This window comes from Schistocerca cancellata, chromosome 2, assembly GCF_023864275.1.
Source record: "Schistocerca cancellata isolate TAMUIC-IGC-003103 chromosome 2, iqSchCanc2.1, whole genome shotgun sequence".
Taxonomy (NCBI): Eukaryota; Metazoa; Arthropoda; class Insecta; order Orthoptera; family Acrididae; genus Schistocerca; species Schistocerca cancellata.
Window position 1 is genome coordinate 1,041,322,481 of NC_064627.1, and position 15,922 is coordinate 1,041,338,402.

At 42.4% G+C, this 15,922-nt stretch overlaps 1 protein-coding gene across 1 annotated transcript in view; it reads left to right on the forward strand.

The window, feature by feature from the left end:
- LOC126160826 (uncharacterized) overlaps nt 1-15,922 on the forward strand; it is a 268,831-nt gene that overhangs the window by 101,891 nt on the left and 151,018 nt on the right. The window lies entirely within an intron of this gene.

Below are 15,922 nucleotides of genomic sequence, written 5' to 3' on the forward strand. Positions count from 1 at the left end.
AAATATATCCTGCATTGTAGTGTTAAGAGCTTTGCATTCCACATGATTAATACTACAGAAACCATATGGCTTTAACAATACAGCATTTTTAGGGACAGATCGTTGTAGCTACAGAAGTGCGTGTTTATGCCCTATGATCATTTCTCTCATACTGGTACCTTCCCAGTAGTGACTCCAGACAGTGGAATAATACTTCAGAATTGTTAGCACAGTTGATATACATGAAATGTTTCAAACACCATCTGTCCATCGTGTATAAGCCACACTTTTATTCTTAACAATCAATAATATCATTGAAACACTCTCCGGTCTACTATACACCGATAACAGGTGCTACCCTCCTCGTTATGCACTAATCTGGAGACATCTTGTGCATTTCGATGGATGCCATGGGTAAGACATGTGGAACAGTCTTTGCTGAACGGCAGTTAAAGACACAGCTCGCCGTGTTTCTTCATGAGACGTGGAATGTAGTAGGTGTCAGCTGCAGATTCACGGGATAAAATTAAAACCATATGGTCAGTTGTGAAGGAAATTTCTGGTCAGCAGCACTAGGTCGACGATATAAAGTCAGTTCGCAGTAAAAATATTTCTGTTACTGATAAATCAGATATTTGTACAGTACTTAACAATAATTTTCTGAGCACTGCTGGTGAATTAAATAAAAATTTAGTTTCTAAAGGAAATCATGTAACTTTCTTGCCAAATGCCTTTCCAAGATTGATGTCTGAAATACTACTCTGTCATACAGACAAGCGGGAGATTGAGTCAGTAATTAAATCACTGAAGACTAAGGACTCTCATGGTTATGATGGAGTGTCTAGCAGAATATTAAAGTACTGTGCCGCACATGTTAGCCCTGTATTTAGCCATATTTGTAATTTTTCCTTTAGGAATGGTCAGTTTCCTGAGCGATTAAAGTACTCAGTAGTAAAGCCACTTTACTTATTATTACTACCTCACATGTGCTGTGAAAACATTTCAGCGAGGGTCAACACCAGGACAGTATATGACTGAAAAATGAGGGAACAATGCTCTTCGAAACAGAACTTTGAGACATCCGCTATCCCATCACTGTGAAAGTTGAGATTAACTGTATAGGTTACCTGAAACCTGGTAGTCAAGGAAAGCTGGATTCGGTTACGATTGTGAATGGGGCCATAATCAGTTACTGTTAGTTCCCTTTTGGGGGAAATTACACACATTTATTTAAAAACGGTAATTCCAGACTCAGCAATAAATAAAGATATCACACATTATTAATGAAGGAATAAACTTCTGTGTAATTACCAGTGCTTTCAGTGTGTTACAATTTACCAAATGAGCATAAAATACAGACACAGCAAATAATGTTTTAAAAACAAGCCAATGTGATCCCAATTAGAATTTTAAGGCAAGTAACCACAGTCACGGCTGAAAGCCTTTAACACCAAGAACGGCAATTACAAAAATTTAACAAACATACTGTAAAACAGCAATGCAATAGTAAAGGTTAATTTAAAAAGACAGGCAACTGATCACCAAACGGGTGAGACAAAATGATGGTAAACTTGGTAGCACAACCTTTTAAACCTGCTGTAATGTCAAGAATGGAATTTATATAAAAAAATTTAAAAAAACATACAGTAAAACAGCAAATACAACAGCAAAGGTTAATTTTAAAAGACAAGCAACAGATCACCAAAAAGGTGAGACAAAATGATGGTAAACTTGGTAGCACAATCATTTAAACTTGCTGTAACGCCAAAAATGGCAGTTATATAAAAAATTTAAAAACACACAATAAAACAGCAAATACCATAATAAAACACAAGTCACAGACGGTGCACCAGGAATCGACCTCTAAGTAGGTCTGGCAAAAAACACTTTCGAGAGCGATGAGATAGGCACGCAAGAGTCGCATTCACTTAACAAGATGGTAACTCAGACTAGTGGCAGTCTAACGAATGACTAATGATAAACTTGCTGAGGCTACCTAACGTCCAATAAACCAAATGCAAAGATGTAAAAACATGCCAAAGTCTGAACCTGCCTTCTGGACTCCACCTACAGAATACTGTGCTTAGAGCACCTGGAACGAGAAAGGAATCACTATCACCAGAGTAGAAAAATGGCAACCAACCTACAATCAAGAAAGCTGTCAAAACTACACGCCTCACCGGACACCAGCGGCAAGGCGAGGAAACGTACACTGCTACACTGCCGTTACGTACACTAAACCTCACGGCAGGTAACTAGGGCGTTAGCGGCCACGAGGCAGGAAAAATACCGCTGGTTGAACTTAATAAATAGTAAAAAACTGTACGCAATAAATAATAATTAGAATTCCAAAAAAGCTAATCAGATCCGCCTTCCCAAAGCACTCCACACGCTGATCTTCACCTCGGCAACACTACGAGCAGCAACACGAAGCCAAGTCACTGGAGAATCACAGGATCTCAAAAAAATGTTCAAATGTGTGTGAAATCTTATGGGACTTAACTGCTAAGGTCATCAGTCCTTAAGCTTACACAATACTTAAGCTAAATTATCCTAAGGACAAACACACACACTCATGCCGGAGGGAGGACTCGTACAGGATCTCACAATGGTGGAGGTTTCTCTATTTGAATCCAAATGCACTCAACTTAAAACTTGCAGGATCCGATTTACGACCAGGTCCTGCACCCTCATGACCACAGGCCTTCGATCCAGCAGTTCATGCGCGCTGTCAGCGGTCTCGGAGTGTTCAAGCACTGTGCGGACCTGCCTCCTCCTGAGTCCCCAACTGAACTGCCCCACTCACACGACCCAGAAGAACAATGACGTCGCTCCAAAAATAGGGCAACAGTTACTACATATCGATAACTACCGCTGCTGCCACTAGCGGGCAGGCAACGCTTGTGAAGCCAAGTGGCGCCAGTCAGCGCGAGAAGAAGACAAACGATACGGTCTGGCCTCCAACAGAGGGTGGAAACCAACGAACAGCACCAACGCGAGCCACAATACCACCTTTGGATATCTGTTGGAAATGCTCTACAATCCCGCAAGCTCTTCCAATTTCGACAGGTTGCGATGTATTCCCGACTTTTGTCATTGGGTAACATCACCTGTGCATTTTATTTCTACCAACCTCTGTGTGGTGGTAGCTGGATAACTACACCATGCAGTGTTCAGCTTTCTGTAAGAGCCAATGGATTGAAACGTTTTAATGTCGGTTTAGTATGTGACACGGACCTTAAGGATGTAGTAGAAAAAGTGGTGGTGCACAAAGCTGTAGTTGTACAGTGCTTGGAACTGTTACAACAACAAAAAAGACAAAACAATATACCAAACTGCTTATGAAAGAAGAATAGAGGAACCCTCTCTTGTGATTAATAGTCTGTTGGATATTATCTTCCTACAGTATTGTTGACAAAAATTCGTGCAGATCTGTGCAAGAGACTTCGACCACTGCCCACCAGCTCCAATGGAATGATACGTGTATATATAATGTGCTTGGTGTCAACACAAAGATGATATATGTTTTTTGATACATCAGGAGACAGATGTGGTAAAATCTTATAGGAGGTTCTGTTGTAAGGAGTGGTATAACTGATTAAAGTTTGCATGCATATAGGTCTCTCAAAACTACACCAATTTTGCTTATAAAACTAACAGAACTCCACTGTATCAATTCTCATGGAATAACAACTGTTTTTATTATTATCATCACGACTGTGTGTTTAAAAATGTGTTACCACAAGTCCTATGTTATTTCATACTTCATAATTTCTAACTATATAGTAGACACCACCTTAATTATAGCTCATTGTAGAACATCGAAATGAGTGTTTTTACCGACATGTGAGTATACTGTGTGAAATAAGTTGACATGATCAAACTACTTACAAAACTAGAACCCAAAAATCTGCTGCTATTGCAAATAATAGTTTCTCTATGACAGAAACTTTACAGACAGGTCAGTAGAGGAGAATTATGGAGCAAAAATGTCGTTCTTTCTTTGGAGTTAAAATTCTCGCTTTTTCTTTACTCCAATGATGGTTTCGATATAATGAGGACATCCTACGGTGATCAGTAGTTACCGCAGCAACGTAGTGGCAGTATTTTTTCCTCAGTTTTATGCACGGTGCACATGTATAGGCCTCTGCAGTCTGGTCATCTATGATCGATGGCGGTGCTGTAGTATTTTTTCTCTTCGTTAGGTGTCGCAAAATAATAAAATGCAGCAAACGTAAAAACTATACCGAGTGTGTTTTCCTTTTTAAAAGATGCACACATACAAGAAGTGCATTGACGTTAAATACTATTGTTACAGTGAAGCGTTTTCACGTTCAGAAAGTTGGCCACTTTCTGGGATGGGCGTTCTGTGTGTGAGGACACCAGGGCAACTGCCCCACAACCGAAGGGGCAGAGTGAGGGGCAGTGCAGCTACATTTTTCGATGAACAAACAGTTTGTACTTGGGATGGTCCTGAGTTATCTCATATTGTTTAGTTGGCTTTACATCCTTTTATGTTGGCGAAGGGCTGATGCCTAGACCATTGCCTCAAGGCTGGGTGCAGCCAGTGACCAAGGGGCAGTATGCTACAGATAAATGCATGGCGCACTGTAGTAGTTGACCATTTGAAAGCGCCTGTAACCCCCGCCACCCGCCCCCCCCCTCACAAAGGTGGAAGGAGGGGGGAGGGAGGTAGCGGAATGAATTATGGGAGGTGGGAGTGCCTATAATTTTGCTAGTTCTCAGCCGTACTATGAGGAAAATGCATGTTCAAATGCCACCCCTCTGCCATCTTTCGGAACTACATTTTCCCCCATTGATTAAGATTGCTGATTTTTGTCACCTCCAATTCACTGTGTAATTAGAACAGTGAAACATTTTCCATCAGCAGTAGTAACATGTATCGGTTTCGATTACCTGGGCTCTAGGGCGATTGTCGATCAGGCATATGTAGCGAACTCTGACGTCAAACAGCAATAGATACAGTCCTCAGCTGCGTGCTTACAGCTAATACACTTATTAAACTCCTCTCTGTTGAGTGGTATTGTGAAATCTTTTCCCAGAGAGATAACATCAGTTGTATGGAAATTTTCGAGTCCCATTGCTATTTTATGCATTACTTACATAGTGCTATGCATATAGTTGTGTAATTAGGGACGATCTCTACAATTAATTATATAATTAAGACCAATCTGTAGTTCAAGTTCCCAATCAAAATAAACAAGGTGCACTAACCTAACCTTCCTCTACTGCATCTGAATAGTTTCCTTGTGTTGCGGGTGCACTTGGACTTTCTGTCCAGAAGGACCAGAGTTCGAGTCCTGGAAATAGCAACATCATTTTGAATTTCAGACCACTTCCTGGGTGGGATGGGGGTGGGGTGGGATGTCAGGGTAGTAGTGGGACAAACTAACAGCCATCAAATTTCGATATATTCGCCATAATTCGTAATTGCCATCATATTTGCAATTCCCATCAATGGGAATGGGTGAGGGGCAGGGGTTGGGGAGCAATGTGCAGGATGAGGAAAAAATGGTTCAAATGGCTCTGAGCACTATGGGACTTAACATCTGAGGTCATCAGTCCCCTAGAACATACAACTACTTAAACCTAACTAACCTGAGGGCAGTACACACATCCATGCCCGAGGCAGGATTCGAACCTGCGACCGTAGCAATCCTGCAGTTCCAGAATGAAGTACCTAGAACCGCTCGGCCACAGCGGCTGGCGCTGAGGAAAACACATGATGTCATCTGGGGATGTGGCGGGTTTGGGGTGGGGGTGTAGGTGGTAGTGGGTGGTTGGACTGTTATAGGGGTGGGGGTGGGAGTAATAATTGATCAATTAATCAATTTACATATCAATTTGATATCAAAAGTGTCCTGGGAGCCTCAGTACCCTACTGCTCATATACTAGCATCTTATGCGTCTTACAATCGCAGTTGCGATAACCTGAATAAAATGCCCAAAAGCACCTGAGACGCCCTGCTAAACACGCAGGACAGGACAAGTAGTAAGAATTGTGGAAGGGGGCCAGAATGAGCTGCTGTCAGCTACACTCCAAACATAACACTCTAAGTAGTTGTCCAAACATTACAGCGCAACTTCTAAGCTTGATTATCGACAGAAAACGACATTAACTCTAAAATGGCTGAAGGCCCATGAATTAAATACAACAGCTATAAATATTTTTTGAGACAGAGGGATCCAGGCTTTAACCTTAAATAGTATTTAAGCCCAAGTGATGTAAGACTTGATAAGTAAGAATCCAAAATTTTAAAGTGGCTGAAGGCCCATCATTTTAAGAATAATACAATTATGATAAATTTCCAACAGGCAGAAGGCCCACAGCTATATCTTGAAAGAATGTAATACTTGATAAGTAAGAACCTTAAAACTTAAAGCGGCTGAAGGCCGATGCTTAAAACATCATCATCATCATCATCATCATCATCATTTAAGACTGATTATGCCTTTCAGCGTTCAGTCTGGAGAATAGCCCCCCTTATACAGTTCCTCCATGATCCCCTATTCAGTGCTAACATTGGTGCCTCTTCTGATGTTAAACCTATTACTTCAAAATCATTCTTAACCGAATCCAGGTACCTTCTCCTCGGTCTGCCCCGACTCCTCCTACCCTCTACTGCTGAATCCACGAGTCTCTTGGGTAACCTTGCTTCTCCCATGCGTGTAACATGACCCCACCATCTAAGCCTGTTCGCCCTGACTGCCACATCTATAGAGTTCATTCCCAGTTTTTCTTTGATTTCCTCATTGTGGACACCCTCCTGCCATTGTTCCCATCTACTAGTACCTGCAATCATCCTAGCTACTTTCATATCCGTAACCTCAACCTTGTTGATAAGGTAACCTGAATCCACCCAGCTTTCGCTCCCATACAACAAAGTTGGTCGAAAGATCGAACGGTGCACAGATAACTTAGTCTTGGTACTGACTTCCTTCTTGCAGAAGAGAGTAGATCGTAGCTGAGCGCTCACTGCATTAGCTTTGCTACACCTCGCTTCCAGTTCTTTGACTGTGTTGCCATCATGTGAGAATATGCATCCTAAGTACTTGAAACCGTCCACCTGTTCTAACTTTGTTCCTCCTATTTGGCACTCAATCCGTTTATATTTCTTTCCCACTGACATTACTTTCGTTTTGGAGATGCTAATCTTCATACCATAGTCCTTACATTTCTGATCTAGCTCTGAAATATTACTTTGCAAACTTTCAATCGAATCTGCCATCACAACTAAGTCATCCGCATATGCAAGACTGCTTATTTTGTGTCCACATATCTTAATCTCACCCAGCCAGTCTATTTTTTTCAACATATGATCCATAAATAATATGAACAACAGTGGAGACAGGTTGCAGCCTTTTCTTACCCCTGAAACTACTCTGAACCATGAACTCAATTTACCATCAACTCTAACTGCTGCCTGACTATCCATGTAAAGACCTTTAATTGCTTGCAAAAATTTGCCTCCTATTCCATAATCTTGTAGAACAGACAATAACTTCCTCCTAGGAACCCGGTCATATGCCTTTTCTAGATCTATAAAGCATAGATACAATTCCCTGTTCCACTCATAACACTTCTTCATTATTTGCCGTAAGCTAAAGATCTGGTCCTGACAAACTCTAAGAGGCCTAAACCCACACTGATTTTCATCCAATTGGTCCTCAACTAATACTCGCACTTTTCTTTCAACAATACCTGAGAAGATTTTACCCACAACGCTGATTAAAGAGATACCTCTGTAGTTGTTACAATCTTTTCTGTTTCCATGTTTAAAGATTGGTGTGATTACTGCTTTTGTCCAGTCTGATGGAACCTGTCCCGACTCCCAAGCCATTTCAATTATCCTGTGTAGCCATTTAAGACCTGACATTCCACTGTATTTGATGAGTTCCGACTTAATTTCATCCACCCCAGCCGCTTTATTGCACTGCAATCTATTGACCATTTTTTCTACTTCCTCAAATGTGATCCTATTTCCATCATCATTCCTATCCCATTGTACCTCGAAATCTGAAACATTACTGATCGTATTTTCACCTACATTGAGCAACTCTTCAAAATATTCCCTCCATCTGCCCAAGGCATCCACAGGATTCACCAGCAGTTTTCCTGACCTGTCCAAAATGCTTGTCATTTCCTTCTTACCTCCCTTTAGAAGACTGCTAATTACACTCCAGAATGGTTTTCCAGCAGCTTGACCCATAGTCTCCAACCTGTTTCCAAAGTCTTCCCACGATTTCTTCTTGGATGCTGCTTTAAAACAATGCAATAAATTTTCAACAGGCAAAAGGCCCAAGCTTTATCTTCAGACGACGTAAGACTTCCCCAATTTATAAAAACACAGTTTCAAAATGGCTAAAGGGCTTTGATTTTAAAAACACAATTACAAGCACACAAATTCCAACCATCAGCTATCAGCCATTACAAATACACACTTAAACGCCAACACGAAAGGCAGTATAGGCAACGGCGCTCGGAAGTTTCCAGGGGCTCAGGGTGCCCTTGAAATCTTAACGTTCGCTTAGGCGAGACAAGAAGTCGGCCCAACTATACTCGATCCGCCGGCAACACAACCAAGAGACAGTCATGGACCCACCGACATGACGACTTGCTAACCACCGACCAGTATACGAGAATTACAAAGCCAAAAACTTATAGACATAGCCGCCCACAACCAAAAATACATTACGCTGTCAAAAACTACACACCATGTTGGTCAGCGACAACAGGTGAGGAAAGGACACTCCCTGAATTTACGTCAACGACCAGGACAGGTAACCGGAACACTAACGGCCACAAGGCAGAAAATTCCGCTGGTGAACTTGAATTTCAAACCGACAAATATAGTTTATTCCACCACACGGCGGCTAAATCTTCACCAATTTGAACACTCGCTGTTGCTTCCAGGAATACCGCCAACAGCGAACCACCAACCAAGAGAACAACGTGAACAGACGTGGCTTCGGTAATTAAATCACCACACAACTTGCATGTCCCGGGTCGGTGAGCGAAGAACCTCGCAGCACCCAGAACAGCCCCCACATGCTCAGACACGGCATGGAGACCGCCAGCGGGCCCGGCCGACTGCGCCGCACGGAGACTTGCTTGCTGATCCACTACAACCGACCGACTGGCTGCACACCGCCAAGCCGGAACTACACTACTGGCCATTAAAATTGCTACACCACGAAGATGACGTGCTACAGACGCGAAATTTAACCGACAGGAAGAAGATGCTGTGATATGCAAATTATTAGCTTTTCAGAGCATTCACATATGGTTGGCGCCATTGGAGACACCTGCAACGTGCTGACATGAGGAAAGTTTCCAACCGATTTCTCATACGCAAACAGCAGTTGACCGGCGTTGCCTGGTGAAACGTTGTTGTGATGCCTCGTGTAAGGAGGAGAAATGCGTACCATCACGTTTCCGACTTTGATAAAGGTCGGATTGTAGCCTATCGCGATTGCGGTTTATCGTATCGCGACATTGCTGCTCGCGTTGGTCGAGATCCAGCTACTGTTAGCAGAATATGGAATCGGTGGGTTCAGGAGGGTAATACGGAACGCCGTGCTGGATCCCAACGACCTCGTATCACTAACAGTCGAAATGACAGGCATCTTATCCGCATGGCTGTAACGGAACCTGCAGCCACGTCTCGATCCTTGAGTCAACAGATGGGGACGTTTGCAAGACAACAACCATCTGCACGAACAGTTCGACGACGTTTGCAGCAGCATGGACTATCATCTCGGAGACCACGGCTGCGGCTACCCTTGACGCTGCATCACAGACAGGAGCGCCTGCGATGGTGTACTCAACGACGAACCTGGGTGCACGAATGTCAAAACGTCATTTTTTCGGATGAACCCTGGTTCTGTTTACAGCATCATGATGGCCACGTCCGTGTTTGGCGATATCGCGGTGAACGCACATTCGAAGCGTGTATTCGTCATCGCCATACTGGCCACCTGGCGTGATGGTATGGGGTGCCATTGGTTACACGTCTCGGTCACCTCTTGTTGGCATTGACGGCACATTGAAAGTGGACGTTACATTTCAGATGTGTTACGACTCGTGGCACTACCCTTCATTCGATCCCTGCGAAACCCTACATTTCAGCAGGATAATGCACGACCGCATGTTGCAGGTCCTGTACGGGCCTTTGTGAATACAGAAAATGTTCTACTGCTGCCCTGGCCAACACATTCTCCAGATCTCTCACCAACTGAAAATGTCTGGTCAATGGTGGCCGAGCAACTGGCTCGTCGCAATACGCCAGTCACTACTCTTGATGAACTGTGGTATCGTGTTGAAGCTGCATGGGCAGCTGTACCCGTACACGCCATCCTAACTCTGTTTGACTCAATGCCCAGGCGTATCAAGGCCGTTATTAAGGCCAGATGTGGTTGTTCTGGGTACTGATTTTCCAGGATCTATGCACCCAAATTGCGTGAAAATGTAATCAATTGTCAGTTGTAGTATAATATATTTGACCAACGAATACCCGTTTATTATATGCATTTCTTCTTGGTGTAGTAATTTTAATGGCCAGTAGTGTATAAACACCAGACCAAAGATGGTATACGGTACAAATATCTATACACACCGCTGATGCAATATCTAGAAGGAAGAAGAACCACGGCATAACCGCAATAACCTCGGGAAACCAAACGCAGAGTAACAGCCAAGTTTTAAAGCAACGCAAAAGCCGGGGTCAGCACGGCTCAGCAACGACTTACACGTAGACGGTAGTGTGAAACAAGCTGCAGCCATGTGTCCACTCCTTCTGTCGTAAGGTATCTTTTAAGGAACAGGCCATACAGATACATAAAATGTGTACCTAACTCAATTGTCTGAATGTATTACAGTGTAACAAATACGAGTATAATACTCTCGATGCCATAGTCAGTTAGTTCGATCAACATCCCATGTAACGGACAAATTAAAACTTTATTGAGCAACAAATATGTATGCTGAATTAAGGCCATTGTGTATGAAGTGTACAGCCAATTTATAAGTATTTCACTATTAGTTCTATAAATCACCAGAGGACGAAAGCCACTTCTTAATTACATTTACCAAAGAAAAACAAACAAACCCTTAAAACAGCATTTTCTATTAGGGAATTAAATTGTATAATAATTTCCACAGTGAAATTTAAAACATTAGTAAAATACATAAGTTTAGAAAGCCAGCTAACCATAAATATTATACGAGGGTTGGAACTTAAATAGCGGCAATTATTTATTCACAACCTATACAAAAGAGTTACATGTTTGCACCTGCTACTGTCCTTCAAAGCAGTCACCAGCATTGTATAGAATCAGTTTCCAACAATGTGGAAGGCATAGTATACCGCTAGCAGAGCCTGTTCTGTTGCTGGTGCGAATGCAGCGGTCTACTGCCTGTCGAATCTCTGTAACAGTTCTGAAGCGAGTGCCACGAAGTGGTTCCTTCATTTTCGCAATCAAATCAAAGTCACAAGGCCCTAAGTCCGGGGAGTATGGTGGATGGTACAGTACTTCCCAGTCCCATCGACCGAACAGAGTAGCCGCAGCTTCCGCTGTATGCGTCCGCACATTGTCGTGCAAAATGATGGGTGGATTGCGCAGAAAGTGTCGCCGTTTCTTTCGCAAAGCTGGTCGCAGGTGACGCTCCAAAAACGAACAGTAATACTGTGCATCGACGGTCTGCCGTGGAGGAACGTAATGCGTTAGGATAACACCATCACAGGCGTACACGAGAATCACCATAACTTTAGACCGCTCCATTCACACCATCAACAGAACAGGCTCTGCTAACGGTATACTACGCCTTCCACATCGCTGGCAACGGGTTCTACACAACACTGGTGACTACTTTGAAGGACAGTAACAGGTGAAAACATCTAACTCTTTTGTATCGGTTGTGAATAAATAGTTGTCACTAAGTTCCAATCCTCGCATCTATGAGCATTCTAGCCCACTTTGCACTTAAATACAATGTGGAAGTATGTGATACCACTGATGTCACACTCCAAGATAGAGGCCATTTGGCACTAAAAAAAATGCAAGTGTTAGAGCGGGCTGCCTACATGGAGTGGCAATCTTATCATTAAAATCATCAACAATATCAATGGTGTCACCAAGCCACTCTTTCAGCCTCCTTCTGTCCTCTAAAGCCAATTATAATCCAAAATAGCCGAACCACTTGTGCTAGCGTGAAAAAATTAATTAAAGATGGTAGAACTAGCACAACTGTGTTTCGTACCATCTCCCCTCCTCCTCCTCTCCAGGCAGTCACACGGTAGTATTACAATGAGACAGTAAACTGTATTAAAACGCCGGCAAGTTCGAAGCTATGCAGTAAGGAACTACATAAACTTCACTTGAATAGGTAACAAAGTCAAGATATGCATTATTTGGGATAAAGTCTAATATAATTCTGTACATATACGTTTCCATTATTTTCATGGCAGTCATTGATATTTGCATATACATACATATGTCTGTATTTGATCAACGTAATATTAAAATGATGTGATAATTGGTATCATGTTACATAATTTCCATGAAAGTCAAAGATATTTACATAAAATGGTATAAAATATTTTACATAAAATGCTATATTTGCCTCTCAGTGTAGGGCACTGCTTAAAGAAATGGTGAGGGTAGCCATTTACAAATTCAGAATTGATCACTGTTTTTTTTTTCAAAAAAGGAATGGGTAATTATTTAAAAAATGGATCGAGTAACCATTTAAAGAAATGGAATGGGTCATCAAAATGACTCTGAATCGTATCTCTAACGCGTCAAATTTTGAAACTAAATGTAAGAAGTGTGACGCAGGGCGAAAAGCTGTGTTTCTGTCATTGCTGACTGTAGGAAGTGGAGCCGACATTCACCGTTTTTCTCTTTTATGGCTGAAACCTAAAACAGGTTTTAAGAAGTGAAGAACATGTTGTATTAGACGTTAGACTGACAGACCTGGGAGAATGTTTCCAGATGCATTTTCACTCTGCAGCAGAGTATCCACTGATACGAAACTCCCCTGCTGATTAAAACCGTGCACCTCATTGGGACTGGAACCCAGTTTCTTTGCCTTTCGCAGGCAAATGCTCTCTAATCAATCTATATTTTTTGTCATGTATTTCGTTAATTTTTGCCGATTAACCTTCGCGATACCAAGGGGGTTGGAGGCGGTATTTTGTATCCATCTTTTGAAAATATTGTAATGTAGTCAGGTAGTTTATATTCTAAAATTTTGCTTTAAATTTTTATCCTTCAGTCAAACGAAACCCAAAAACTGTCGTAGCAGTAGATGTAATGATTCACAATGAATGTCATATTCAGTATTTCCAGCTTCACGACCATATGCACATATTAATATCTCTTTAAAAAGTATGCAGTGAATAAAAGTCAACTATAATTAATGAAATGTATATTTTTAAAGTTTTTTGTTGAGGTCATAAAATAACCCCCCCCCACCCACTAGTTGTACACATTAAAACTGGCATTAATATTGCTAAGTGTATGCTAAAACGTTCTAGAACGTAGTTATACATCAGTACCTTTATAAAAACTTTGTTGTTAATATGAGTCAACAACAGTTAGCGAATGTTTAAATTTTTTTCTAAGGTTGGCATAAGTATCCCCTGCCCGAAATTGGCAATAGCCGTTACTGAAAATGAATTGCTATTGCTAGGGCGAATGTGTTGAATATCAAAATTGACCGTGACTGAAGTTGTGTTGAAAGTACTGGAAATCGGACTGTACCAGCGGAAATAGCAGCTAACTTTACATGAAGGTGATGTGCTCCTGTAATTGGGAACTATGAATTTTAGGCCTTGATGGTTCGTTAGTGAAATTGCGATATTATGCTAGTCAATTAATTTTTAGTTAGGAACGAATCATTCAACGTACAGTATCCTGCACGATTCATTTAATCAGCTCGAAAACGTGAATCTTCATATGTAATTATATTTGATCAAAAGTATATGGACACCTAATGTGATGTAGAATAGAAATGTCACGCGAAGCGTACCATCTAGTATGATTGCAGGTGGAGAGTATTGTGTTGTCAGTAGAGAAGCAATAACCGCAGAATGGATCAGACACAAGAGCTCAGTGACAGTGAATGTCGACTGAGAAACAAATACGCCTCGTACGTTTCAACTCTTAAAGGGCTGTACAAGACGACTGCTGGTACTGCGACTGAGAACTGGAAACACGATGCAACATTTACAGGTCTCATGTACTGACGGAGAAGCGTTACCTTGAGTGGTTGTAGAAAATTGCATGCAATCAGCGGAAGGAATCACTCCTGAATTACAAAGTGCTAGCAGCAGTCCACCTAGCACAATCACCCTGTATAGGGAGTTAAAAAGGAATGGGGTAAAATGGTCTCGCAGATCCTCATGAACCACAAATTCATGTAGTCAGTGCTGAGCACCTCTTGATATGGATGGACAGCGGTTTACACTGACTAGGAGCAATGAGTCACGCTATATCCTGTGGCAGTCGGATGGAAAGGTTTGGGTTTGGAAACGCCTAGAGAAAATTGCCTGCCATCAAGTGTAGTGCGAATATTTAAATTTGGAGGAAGTATTGCGATCGCATGGGGGTGTTTCTCGTGGTTAGGGTGTGTTCCGCTAATTGCGCTTAAGTCAATGCTAAATGCGGAATAATATGAACGAATTTTACAGCTCGTTTGACAGCACTATGTGTTCGATCAGCGGGACAATGCAACCTGTAATAAAGTAGCATCTATCATGCAGTTGTTTGTGTACAATAACATTCCTGACAATCGGCTGGTTTCCCGTGGGTCCTGACCTGAGCACAATGGAACATCTTTGGGTTGAGTTTGTACATCGGCTTCGTCCCACACGCCAGCCTCAAATTACCTTCTCCGGTTTCCCGAACTTGAGCAACAATTGACTCTCATTTCTCGCTAGACATCCAGACACCTCAGTGAAAATGTCTCCAGTAGAGCTCAAGCCGTCATAAGGGCGTTTAGTGGATACAGCTCATATCAGTGTCCACTAACAGCTGTCTGGATACGTTTGATCAGACTGTGTAAGAGTATATAATTTGGAGTGCAACGACTAGTCATGACGGAAAGTACAGCACACGGCTATATGAGGCCGACCAGGGGCTGCAGTGGAACACTTCTCCTTGGGGACATTTAACTGTCTATGGATAACACGAACACACAAACTTGACAAACACTGGTGAATCCCTGCAGCACATCAAAATTAACTGGCACCGCCAGGTGTAAACTAGTCGACCAAGAGGCAACGCAGGGAAGCGGAACTGCACACTAAAAGCAAATAAACCCAACCACAGCTCTTATACCTTAATCGATTTACGACCAATCGACCACTTAAATGACACTCTTGGCCTGTCGCAGACGCTTCAGCTGGCCCAGGATACCTCGCAGGTGCCCAGCCCCAGCGGTACCCCTTCTCGAAAACTCTTTATGTCGACCTAAGCTATGACAACAGTACCGGGCATTGCACGATACCCAAAACTAACAACCACCCTATCTTCGCATGCTCTGTCACTGACAGCAAGCAATTCACTACTGCTCTTACTACCCGACCAAACAATCGCAGAAGTATTTTCCCCTTGGCGCTTTCGTTGACACATTTTCCCTCTGCCCTTGAAACCGCTGCCCTTCGCTCGCTTTTCGTCCACTATCTATCTCCTCGATGCGGCCGTATTAGTGGGTAATCTCGCCCAGATATACGGATAACATCACAACCCCACATTCCATGAAGTCCTCGTGTAGTAATTAACAAATATGGAGGTGACAGTAGTTTTTATGAGATGGTCACCATGTCATTGTGGGCGTGGACGGGCTCTACCCTTCGCGTGACCAAAAAAAAAAAAATGCAGTGTAACTTTCAGTTTTGGACCACGAACTTGGCAGGAT